Here is a 12,569-nt window from a genome sequence, read left to right on the forward strand (position 1 = left end):
TACGGTCTTGGCGTGCATCCGTGCGTCGCTGTGGTCCGGTCCCAGGTCGACGGGCACATGCACCTTCCGCCGACCACTGGCGACAACATCGATGTACTGTGGAGACCTCACGCCCCACGTGTTGAGCAATTTGGCGGTACGTCCACCCGGCCTCCCGCATGCCCACTATACGCCCTCGCTCAAAGTCCGTCAACTGCACATACGGTTCACGTCCACGCTGTCGCGGCATGCTACCAGTGTTAAAGACTGCGATGGAGCTCCGTATGCCACGGCAAACTGGCTGACACTGACGGCGGCGGTGCACGAATGCTGCGCAGCTAGCGCCATTCGACGGCCAACACCGCGATTCCTGGTGTGTCCGCTGTGCCGTGCGTGTGATCATTGCTTGTACAGCCCTCTCGCAGTGTTCGGAGCAAGTATGGTGGGTCTGACACACCGGTGTCAATGTGTTCTTTTTTCCATTTCCAGGAGTGTAGTTGTCTAAATTGCAAGCTCCGTTACTGTTGCCCAGGAGGTCTTGAAATGATTCCAGCCCACAAAGGTGATGTGACTTACCAAAAGAAAGCGCTGGCAGGTCGATAGACACACAAACATACACACAAAATTCTGCTTTCGCAACCAACGGCTGCTTCATCAGGAAAGAGGGAAGAAGAGGGAAAGACGAAAGGATGTGGGTTTTAAGGGAGAGGGTAAGGAGTCATTCGAATCCTGGGAGCGGAAAGACTTACCTTAGGGGGAAAAAAGGACGGGTATACACTCGCGCGCGCACACACACACACACACACACACACACACACACACACACACACACACACACACACACATATATATATGCAGACACAAGCAGACATCTAGGTGAAGGATTAGGTGGGTGTGGGCAATGGATTGTTCAGTTTGGAACTGGTATAGGGACTGATGGAAAGAAGGGTTGCAGCCAGAGATGGGAACTTTAAGTGTGAGGCCTTTAGGGGTAATGCCAAATGTCAGACAAACCTGAGAAAATAAAATATGGGAGCGTAATCTGGCTAGGGCGAAGGAATGTTTTCGGAGGGAATGTAAAGAAAACTTAATGGGGTCGTTGTGGGGGTGTTGTGAGGGTGACATGGTATTAGTATGGATGTCTGCTTGTGTCTGTATATGTGTGGATGGATACGTGTGTGTGTGTGTGTGCGAGTGTATACCCGTCCTTTTTTTCCCTATAAGGTAAGTCTTTCCGCTCCCGGGATTGGAATGACTCCTTACCCTCTCCCTTAAAACCCACATCCTTTCTTCTTTCCCTCTCCTTCCCTCCTTCCTGACGAAGCAGCCGTTGGTTGTGAAAGCTAGAATTTTGTGTGTTTGTTTGTGTGTCTATCCTCCTGGGCAACAGTAACGGAGCTTGCAATTTAGACAACTATTTTCACTGTTGTGGAAAGGTCCACAGTTTTCATGCCAGAAACAAAAGTATTCACAGTTTGGGATCCAAGGATGGTTTTCTGCCAACTAGCAGGCTGAATGAGGGGTGAAGAAATAGAGGTCCATTCTTACAAAACACATCACCTTGACAAGAGAAGAAGAACTCCATAATTTCCTCTCCAACCTCAACTCCTTTGGTTCCATCAGATTCACCTGGTCCTACTCCAAATCCCATGCCACTTACCTTGACGTTGACCTCCATCTGTCCAATGGCCAGCTTCACACGTCCGTCCACATCAAACCCACCAACAAGCAACAGTACCTCCATTATGACAGCTGCCACCCATTCCACATCAAACGGTCCCTTCCCTACAGCCTAGGTCTTCGTGGCAAACGAATCTGCTCCAGTCCCGAATCCCTGAACCATTACACCAACAGCCTGAAAACAGCTTTCGCATCCCGCAACTACCCTCCCGACCTGGTACAGAAGCAAATAACCAGAGCCACTTCCTCATCCCCTCAAACCCAGAACCTCCCGCAGAAGAACCACAAAAGTGCCCCACTTGTGACAGGATACTTTCCGGGATTGGATCAGACTCTGAATGTGGCTCTCCAGCAGGGATACGACTTCCTCAAATCCTGCCCTGAAATGAGATCCATCCTTCATGAAATCCTCCCCACTCCACCAAGAGTGTCTTTCCCCGTCCACCTAACCTTCGTAACCTCTTAGTTCATCCCTATGAAATCCCCAAACCACCTTCCCTACCCTCTGGCTCTTGTAACCGCCTCTGGTGTAAAACCTGTCCCATGCACCCTCCCACCACCACCTACTCCAGTCCTGTAACCCAGAAGGTGTACACGATCAAAGGCAGAGCCACGTGTGAAAGCACCCATGTGATTTACCAACTGACCTGCCTACACTGTGAAGCTTTCTATGTCAGAATGACCAGCAACAAACTGTCCATTCGCATGAATGGACACAGGCAGACAGTGTTTGTTGGTAATGAGGATCACCCTGTGGCTAAACATGCCTTGGTGCACGGCCAGCACATCTGGGTGTTACACCGTCCGGGTTATCTGGATACTTCCCACTAACACCAACCTGTCAGAACTCCGGAGATGGGAACTTGCCATTCAGTATATCCTCTCTTCTCATTATCCGCCAGGCCTCAATCTCCGCTAATTTCAAGTTGCCGCCGTTCATACCTCACCTGTCTTTCAACAACATCTTTGCCCCTGTACTTCTGCCTCGACTGACATCTCTGCTGAATCTCTTTGCCTTTACAAATGTCTGCTTGTGTCTGTGTATGTGCGGATGGATGGATATATGTGTGTGTGTGTGTGTGTGTGTGTGTGTGTGTGTGTGTGTGCGCACACACACACACACACACACACACACACACACACACACACACACACACACATATCCATCCATCCGCACATACACAGACACAAGCGCGCGCGAGTGTATACCTGTCCTTTTTTCCCCCAAGGTAAGTCTTTCCGCTCCCGGGATTGGAATGACTCCTTACCCTCTCCCTTAAAACCCACATGCTTTTTCGTCTTTCCCTCTCCTTCCCTCTTTCCTGATGAAGCAACAGTTTGTTGCGAAAGCTTGAATTTTGTGTGTATGTTTGTGTTTGTTTGTGTGTCTATCGACCTGCCAGCACTTTCGTTCGGTAAGTCACATCATCTTTGTTTTTAGATATATTTTTTCCACGTGGAATGATTCCCTCTATTATATATATATATATCTAAAAACAAAGATGATGTGACTTACCGAACGAAAGTGCTGGCAGGTCGATAGACACACAAACAAACATAAACATACACACTAAATTCAAGCTTTCGCAACAAACGGTTGCTTCGTCAGGAAAGAGGGAAGGAGAGGGAAAGACAAAAGGATGTGGGTTTTAAGGGAGAGGGTAAGGAGTCATTCCAATCCCGGGAGCGAAAAGACTTACCTTAGGGGGAAAAAGGGACAGGTATACACTTGCGCTCACGCGCACACACACACACACACACACACACACACACACACACACATCCATCCGCTCATATACTGACACAGGCAGACACGTGAATTTTATGTGTGTGTTTGTATTTGTTAGTGTCTCTATCAACATACCAACGCTTTCGTTTGGTATTTAAAAAAAAAATATTGTGGAAAAAAGCCAGCCCTTCCAAAAAAATATATGTATAGTTTAGAATCTAGTAAGAATCTAGTAACTGGTCATTGTGTTGTGTTTTTCACTGAGGAATTGTACTATAATTGTAAAACTCCCTCATTTCAGATCGTAGCAAGAGGTTATGACTATGATGTGATGTGCAATCCAAATAGCTAACCAGTCACTAACAGCTGCCCTTATACTGGCAGAGCTTACGATAGTTTTGTTTTATATAGAACATGGAATTTGGAGAAATTTGCATTTTTGATTCCAAATATTATGACTACATTATTCTTTCATTTTGTTTTTAAGTGTTTAGGGGTCCACTGACAGAGTGTTACAGACTTTTGCACCAGAATATAAAACTCCACTCTTAATATTAGAGAACAAGGTATGGCCTGTACAAAAATTGTTCGTACTTGTAGTGTTGTGGTTGTGAATTGCTGAGTTGATTCCAAATTGTCTCTTATTATTAATCACAAAAATGTATTATCATGTAAGTGCAGGAGTTCTTAGGCCCCTGAAGAGGCTTTGGCAAGGTGTTTGGTTTCCTTATACGCAGAATATTCTTACTGCACACTTATGTAAAGTAAATAGTTGTTTGGTGTTAGCCGCAATGCCATAGGACAGAAGTGACCGAAAGTATGCGGAATATGCCAACAGTACTGTCTGCAAGTCAGCACAATGAGAGAGGTTTCTACTTCTCCATCTATACTTATAATGTTATTAAGCTAGTTTATATTTTACAAAGTACAAGCTAGCACATACACACTTCACAATTTTTGGCAGTGACAGCAGCTTTTCAGGGCACTTTCCCGAACTAGCTCTGACTGACAAGTATCACAATATTTGTTTTGGTTACATTGTTTTGATGTAACACTACAGATTGTCTGAAGTATACTCAACCTGCCATGTCAATTCCAGGATGAAAACTCATAAATTCAGGATAGAACCTTGCCCTTTTGAGGATTACCTCCATTGCCTTAGTTAGGAGTAACTGACTGTCAAAACTACTACTGTGGTGGCACATAGCACGTAGCACAGAGACAGCTTCTGATTGGTTGATAATTACATCGTGCTGTCGCGGATGATGTCACTGTCCAGACTGGTGGTGCCATCGCTCCTGCCGTAGTGTAAAAATTGCGACGAATGTTGCTGGGTCTTCTCTGCATCGAGAGCTTGCTTTTGTGCACCACTAAGATTACACCTGTTGTCAAGATTCGAGGTTGTCTCACACTTTCTTATTTCCATGGCCTCTTTAATTACAGAATCGAATTATGTGGGAGCCTGAACAATATTTTATGTTTGTTTGTGGGGCTCTGTTCAGTAACAGCAGATTTCTCCAGTTCTCAACTTTTAATGTGCCATTCAAGTTCTGCACGGCAGTTGGAAATGGTGCAAATGGACTGACTGATGTAATTGTATCCACACTTACAAGTGATGTTATAAATCCCAGGTATCTTGAGTCTGAGACTTCTTAGGAGGTCAAACAATAGATCTGATACGTCATCTTCCCAGGACTCTGCCTGTTTTGCTGAATGTAGCACTGCAGAAGGGAAGGAATGCAACCAATTGATCATCATATGATTGTTCAATATTTTCACATTTCCTTTTCTTGGAGAATGCTGACTTTATATCATGTGACTCATAGCCATTCTTTCTTAATGCTGGCTGCTAGCTAGATGCCAACTTTTATACTTAGATGCTAATCTAAGTTCCATTGTGGAGATACTACCCGGGTGATAGCTAAGCATGAATTTTGTACACCTAAGAGTGGACACGGACACACAGGTATTAACAGATTGAATTCTAGCAGCCAAATGACTACTCAGTAAGGGGTGTATAAAAACAGGCATGTGAATAAGTAACAACATCAGTAATTACATTTCACTTCATAATTATGTAAGATTCAAATTTACTTGTGGGGTCAACCAATTGAGCCCAATGGTAGTTTTAATTCAACTTTATTTTAGGCTATTAGGAAAGTATTAAAGGTAGATGTCAGTGTGTTTAACTTTAAAGCTTTTCTATTTATGTGTTCTTATGTGGTGGATTCCTGGGTTGCATGTTAAATTCTCATGTTTGTAATTTCTCTAATTTATTCAATTTCATTATTAGTGGCTTATTCAGATAATGAAACGTATCTTGTTCAGAAAAATTAGGACAGCAAAAGCATAGCATCATATGAAATTAAATGAACTTGAAGGCTCAAATAATGAAAGTACTCCTTATGTCAGCAAAATTTCAGGACAGGTTTTTTTTTTTTTTTTTGTGAGTTTACAATGCTATAAAGGAACAAATATTATATTACCTGCAGCCTTGAAATGACCTTGGCCGTGCAAACTCACTAGGTTGCAGGGCTGTGCTTAGCAACTCATTGTTTGGTTTCTTGACACATCAATTACTGTGACATGATGGGTGCTTATGATGAGCAAAGAGTGAACATTAAGTTCTGCGTTAAGCTCGGGAAAACCCGTAGTGAAACGTGGACAATGCATATGCATATGCAGGTGAGGCACTTTCAAGATGTCGTGTTTTCAAGAGGCACAAAAGGCTTCATGAAGGCAGAGATGAACGAGTACCAGGTAGAAGTACTGGTGGCGTGCGTAAACACGTTCAGAGCGCACAGGGACAGGTACAAAGGCACACGTGTTAACACATCCAGAGCATTTAAAGGATTAAGGAAGTCCGATCCCAATGTTGGATTTCTGCCAAGTATTAACTGGGTGAAAGCTACTTGTTCTTGGGAATAAGCTAATATTGGTAACAAGAAATGACAGTAAAGAATATCTATATTAAGAGGCCAGTGTCAACATCCCCAGGCTAGTGAACAGGGGTTGGCAAGGGGTTCATGAACTTTCACCGCTTATTGCCCGTTTCTGAGCCAAAAATATCCATTTAGAATGGGAAGAGTTACCCCAAGATGTAATACCGTACGACATAAGCAAATGAAAATAAGCGAAGTAGACTAATTTTCATGTCAAATGATCACTTCAGATACGTTCGAATAGTAAAAATGGCAGCATTAAGTCTTCGAATAAGATCCTGAACGTGGTCTTTCCATGACAGTTTACTATTTATCTGAACACCCAGAAATTTGAACAGTTCAGTTTCACTAATCATATGCCCATTCTGTGAAATTAAAATGTCGGGTTTTGTTGAATTGCATGTTAGAAACTGTAAAAACTGAGTCTTACTGTGATTTATTGTTACTTTATGTTCTACAAGCCAGCAACTTATGTCGTGAACTGCACTGTTTGAAACAGAGCCAATGTTGCACATGACATCCTTTACTACCGAGCTAATGTCATCAGCAAACAGAAATATTTTACAATTACCTGTAATACTATAGGGCATATCATTTAAATAAATAAGAAACTGATCTCTGAGGCACCCCCCCCCCCCCCCTCCCCCATTTAGTCGTATCCCACTCAGACCCCACATCAGGGCCATTCTCAACACTGTGAATAATGACCTTTTGCTGTCCGTTGTTAAAGTAAGAGGTGAACCAATTGTGAGCTACTCCCCGTATTCCGTAATGGTCCAACTTCTGGAGCAATTTTTTGTGGTTAACACAACCAAATGCCAGAGTTAAATCAAAAAATATACCTAGCGTTCAAAACCTTTTGTTTAACCCATCCGGTACCTGACGGGGGAAAGAGACTATAGCATTTTCAGTTGTTAAATGACTTCTAAAGCGGATGAGCTCTGCGTGGCTCGTGTTCGTGCCATATCTCATTTGTCATCCTGTTTTTACTGTACTACCACCTCGTTCTGTTAATTTCAATTACTGGTGTCACTGAGTTGCCGCCTTGCCTGCCCGTGAGCGGCAGCAGCGGCGCTTATCGATATAAGCCCTGGCGTATTATCTTTGCTGTCCGCTATTACTTCCCAGTTGTCGTGTGTTTGGAGTTAGTTCAGATCTGCCAGTGAGTTGGGAGGCACTAGCAGTGCGTTCTGACCTTCCAGTGTTTGACTGGGGGGGGAATTCAGTCAGGATGCGGCTGCAGTGAGATCCGGACAGCCACGATTCGCCCGACAATTGCCGATACATGTCACTTGAGTGCGGACCACCTCGATTGGTCGTCGGTCGGTCGTCTTGTCGGACGACGTGTATGTCGGCTGGCGATGCTTATGGGTTGTCTGCGTGTGCTGATTGGTGATTCGTCCTTGTTATTGCACAGTCGCTGCCATCAGTATTGTCTAGTCCTTTGTGTAAGTGTTCATAAACTGTGTGTAGCTTGTGATGTCAACTAATCAGTTGTTTTATGCTGTCCCTTTGCTGATGTGACAGTCGGTCGGTTGGCGTGGAGCAGCGAGGAAAAGTTCTGCGGGGTGTCGTTTGGCCGGGCCCGCTGGCAGTCTCTACGCAACATCAGAGTGTGTGGGGCCGTTCCCATTGCTACGAGGTCCGTGGCTCACCGACACTGGACACGAAAGTTGAATTTGGGTTTAATTTACCAGCAAGTCAAGACTGTTCACATTGTGCCATTTGGTTCTCGTTGTTGGCTGTTGGGACATTCACGTGAGCACAACATGTGTGTTAAGAGTTTGCGAAGGTTTAGCCACCGTCCGGTGGAGTATAACTGTATTTGGTTATTTGCAATTGAAGTGCACCAGCGGAATTTTCTGCCTTGTGACTGTTAACGTTCCGGTTACCTGCCCTGGCCGTTAACACAAATTTAGACAGTGTCCTTTCCTCACCGTGTTGTCGCTGTCCGGCACGGTGTGTAGCTCGACAGCTTAATGTATGCTCGGTTGTGGGCGTCCTTGCCTTTTACGTTTGCATTGAACTCCCGGTTGTGTGCTGGTCGAGTGGAGTGCAAGTTACCTTGTCGGTGGGTCCGTTGAATGTCCGTTGGTTGGGTTGTCGTCGGATCGAGAATGGTTGGGCCGACTGTCTGTCTCACCTAATTAGTATTTCAAGTGCTGGCCGATGCCTGAAACTTCTGAGCACCATTAGCTGCACTGCCTTTTCTTATTTTCTGTTGTGTGTATTTGTATGGCTCATAGCTGATGGTTTTCAATTAAAGTTGAATTGTATTAGTGGTTTTTTAAGTCATGGGCCTTCAGCCACTTTAATTTTAAAGTTCCTTGCTTTTCAAGTGTTAGATTTTTGGGCCTTCAGCCAAATTATAGAACTTACTTAATGTGAGGCCTTCTGCCTTCTAAATATTCTTTTTGGTGTCTGAATTTTAAGTTAATGGCTTTTAGCCTTTTTAAAAAAAAAATCAAAGTTGTTGTGCTCGTAAGGTAAAAGATAGTGTGGTGTATTCAGCCGATAACTAAGTTCAAGAATTTGTACTGTAATACTTGGTCAAATAAATAAAGTTATAAGTGTTGAAGTGTAATTGACAGCCACTTATTTTGGCCCCCTTGCACAATTCCAACAACCTGTCCTGTCCTGTGAGTTTAGCAGGGCGTCTCAGCGGAACTGTACATTTGATAGCAAATTATGTGATATAAAATGATCAATTAACCTTACATACACAGCCTTTTCAATAATGTTAGCAAATACTGATGGCATAGAAATAGGTGTAAAATTGTATGCATTATCCCTTTCTCCCTTTTTATAAAGTGGCTTTACTACTGTTGCTTTAATCATTCAGGAAACTGATCTTTCCTAAAGGAAAAATTAAAAATATGGCTAAGTACAGGGCTGACATGTGCAGCACAGTACTTTAATATTCTGCCAGGCACTCCATCATATCCATGAGAGTCCTTAGTCTCCAGTGATTTAATTTTTGAGTCAGTCTCCTCCTTGTCTGTATCACAGACGAATATTTCGGACATCAGTCTCAGAAAGGCATTTTCCAAGAGAGTTCCATGATTCCCTGCAGAAACTAAATCTTTATTTAATTCACTAACAATGCTCAGAAAATGATTGTTAAATACTGTAAATGTATATCTGATTCATCAGTAACAGAAATATTTTTACTACAAACTGATTGTATATCGTTGACCTTATGCTGTTGATCACACTTCCTTCACAACTGAACCTGTGGTTTTAATTTTATCCTATGAATTAGCTATTCTATTTGGACACCAAATACTCTTTGCTGTCCAAATAATATTTTTAAGCACTTTAAAATACTGTTTGTAATAGGCTTGATTGTGACTACTTCTAACATTTTGATATAATTCCCGCTTTCTTCTACAGGATATCCTTATCCCACTAGTCAGCCTCCCAGGTTACATTTTACTGCTAATATGCCATTTAGAATGTTCTAATGGAAAGCAACTCTCAAAAAGCATGAGAAATGTGTTAAGGGAAGTATTAATATTTGTCATGTATATTATCAGCACTATAAACATCCTGCCACTCTTGTTCCTTGACAAGGTTAAAAAAAAAAAGAAAAAAAAAGAACTCTGTTGCTACTGGATTAACTTTCCTACATAGTTTGTAATTATATGTGACATTTGTTTGAGTACAAAAGCATTTTAGTGTTAAAATTTGTGTATCATGGTCTGAACGGCCATTCACCCTTTTACTAACAGAATGCCCATTTAGTAATCAAGAATGAATAAAAATATTGTCTATGGCTGTGCTACTGTTCCCCTGCACCCTAGTTGAAAAACAACACAGTCTGCATCAGATCATATGAGTTAAGGAGTTCTACTGATATCCTTTTCCTTGCACTGTCATATACAAAATTTATATTGAAGTCACCACATATAACTAATTTCTGGTACTTCCTACAAAGTGAATCAAGAACCCTGTCTAGCTTGAGCAGAAATGCTCTGAAGTCAGAGTTAGGGGACCTATAAACAACAACAATTAGAAGTTTGGTTTCACTAAACTCAACTGCTGCTGCAGCAACATTCCAATATCTTTTCAGTGCAGTGTCATGGAACGTCTGTGGACTCAAATGGAATACTGTTTTTTACATACATAGCCACTCCTCCACCCCGCAAGGAACTCCTTGAAAAACAGCCAGCTAATCTGTATCTTGGTAAAGGAAGCCTCTGAATTTTCAAATTATTTAAGTGGTGCTCCGATTTACCAGCAATTTCAGAGTCAACATCTATAAGCAGTTTACTAACTTTATCTCCAATACCTCTTATATTTTGATGAAACATACAAATTCCTTCTCCACTTAGGAACATGATGTCCTCTGAAGGTGAGCCCTTAGAGGGACTTCCTTTAAGCAGGTATACCTATCAGCTGACTTCAATCTAAAAAAGGCGCAGCTATAACACCAACTACTACAGGAATTTTTCCATGAGTGATTCCCCTCCCTACACTGTCACCCATAAGCTTTGCCAGCCTCCCTTTCCCATACCTATTGGGCTGCAGGCCATGCCTAGTGAAATCCGATCTACTGATGGACTCAACTGGTGCTGTGACCCATGTCCTCTGCCATCAATGCCTTCTCCAGCCTCATGATAACGTGCCTCACAGCCACATTAAGATGAGCCCAATCATGATGCTGAAAAAGTTGCACAAATGCACATTAGTGTCACCAGTTCGAGTAGCTACTTTATTTGTTACCAAGTAGTTGGCCAGACATTCTGTTGTTTCCATCCCACATCCATTGTATTCTCCTGACCTCTCTCCTTGTAATTTTGTCTCATTTCCATGAGTGAAGTGGTGACTACAAGGAAAGCTACATCAAGATATCGCAGACATGCAACGGGCTGTGATAAATGGGTTTACAAGCATCAGAGTTGAAAATTTCCCTGTTTGCTTCCAAGACCTCCAGAAACATTGGCAACTGTGTGTACATAGCCAAGGGGATTACTTTGATTGGGGCTAGGATCATTACCTGGTTTTCTATTTTTTAAGAAACTTGACTCGGAACTTTTCTGACAAAGGGATTGTTTTCAGATGGGTAGAAATTTTAGTCACAAATAATTTATTAGTTAATGAATTTTCACAGAAATTAAACTGATTATTAAAAGGAGTGAATTTGGGCCTATCTAATGAACTGGGTGCTTTTTGAATAAATTGTAGCTTTCACAATTTTTACTAACAAGTGGCATTGGAACAAGTTCAATCACAGATTTATCTTAAAAATATTTTATGAAAACTAATTATGTCACTGGAATAAGCAGCAAAAAGACAACCCAGTCAACTACAAATTGTAATAGGTTTCAGTGTCGATACGAATTTTGATGCAATTTTGGAATTATCCAAATGAATATGTTGCTATGAAACCTGATGTCATATTACAACCTTTAATTATTATAGATCTTCCATTTGTGGTAGCAAAAATGAAGTGCTGAATTTAAATGATTTCAGAATTCAAATTTTGGGCTTCGTATACGAATCATAAAATACAGAAGGGTCCAGGAAAATGTAGACATTCTTTGATAGCCAGTATTCATGAAACAGAATTACATACCATTACAATTCTTGCATGGGAGAAAGGTTATTTTGTGTGTTCAAACTGACCCCAATTAGCAGCCACACAATATCAATGCCATTGAAGTGTTGCCGAACTACACCTGTCAGTGTTTGCTGGCGTGATAGCTGCACAGTACACCCAATGGTTTCTAGAAGCTCATTTGGTGTAGCTGACTTCCATTGATAAACTTCATTTTTCGAGGTCTGTCATGGGTAGAAGTCAAGAGGTGCAATATCTGGAGATGATAGTGAGTACTCGACAGCTCCTTTTTGACCGCTCCATCATCCAGGTAGGCTCTGACATATCTGTGGTAGTGAGGCAGAGCGCCATTTTGTTGTAGGTAAAATCTCTCATTTCCAAACACCTCTCTGATGGCAGGTAAAGTCAGTGTTTGCAGCATATGAAGACACACCTCATTTTTACAGTACCATCAAAGAAGCATGGGCCATTCAATAACAGACCACACCTCACATTAACTCCCAGTAGATTAACATGTTTGTCCACGTGAATGTGAGGATTTTCAGGAGCCCAGTATACACAGTTGTGGCAGTTTACATTACTGTTCAGTGTGAATTGCACCTGATCAGATCAGGTAAGCATCCCTGCAAACTTTCATCCTCATGAAGCATGCCTTCAAACCACTCACAGTACTCTGTCC

General features: G+C 42.3%; 2 protein-coding genes across 3 annotated transcripts in view; one reads left to right on the forward strand and one right to left on the reverse strand.

Moving 5' to 3' along the window:
* The window catches only part of LOC126108485 (ankyrin-3-like), a 512,755-nt gene that overhangs the window by 321,486 nt on the left and 178,700 nt on the right, over positions 1-12,569 (reverse strand). The window lies entirely within an intron of this gene.
* LOC126108482 (uncharacterized) overlaps positions 1-12,569 on the forward strand; it is a 95,599-nt gene that overhangs the window by 28,061 nt on the left and 54,969 nt on the right. The gene's annotated exons all lie outside the window — the stretch shown is intronic.

Source organism: Schistocerca cancellata, chromosome 11 (genome assembly GCF_023864275.1).
Source record: "Schistocerca cancellata isolate TAMUIC-IGC-003103 chromosome 11, iqSchCanc2.1, whole genome shotgun sequence".
Taxonomy (NCBI): domain Eukaryota; kingdom Metazoa; phylum Arthropoda; class Insecta; order Orthoptera; family Acrididae; genus Schistocerca; species Schistocerca cancellata.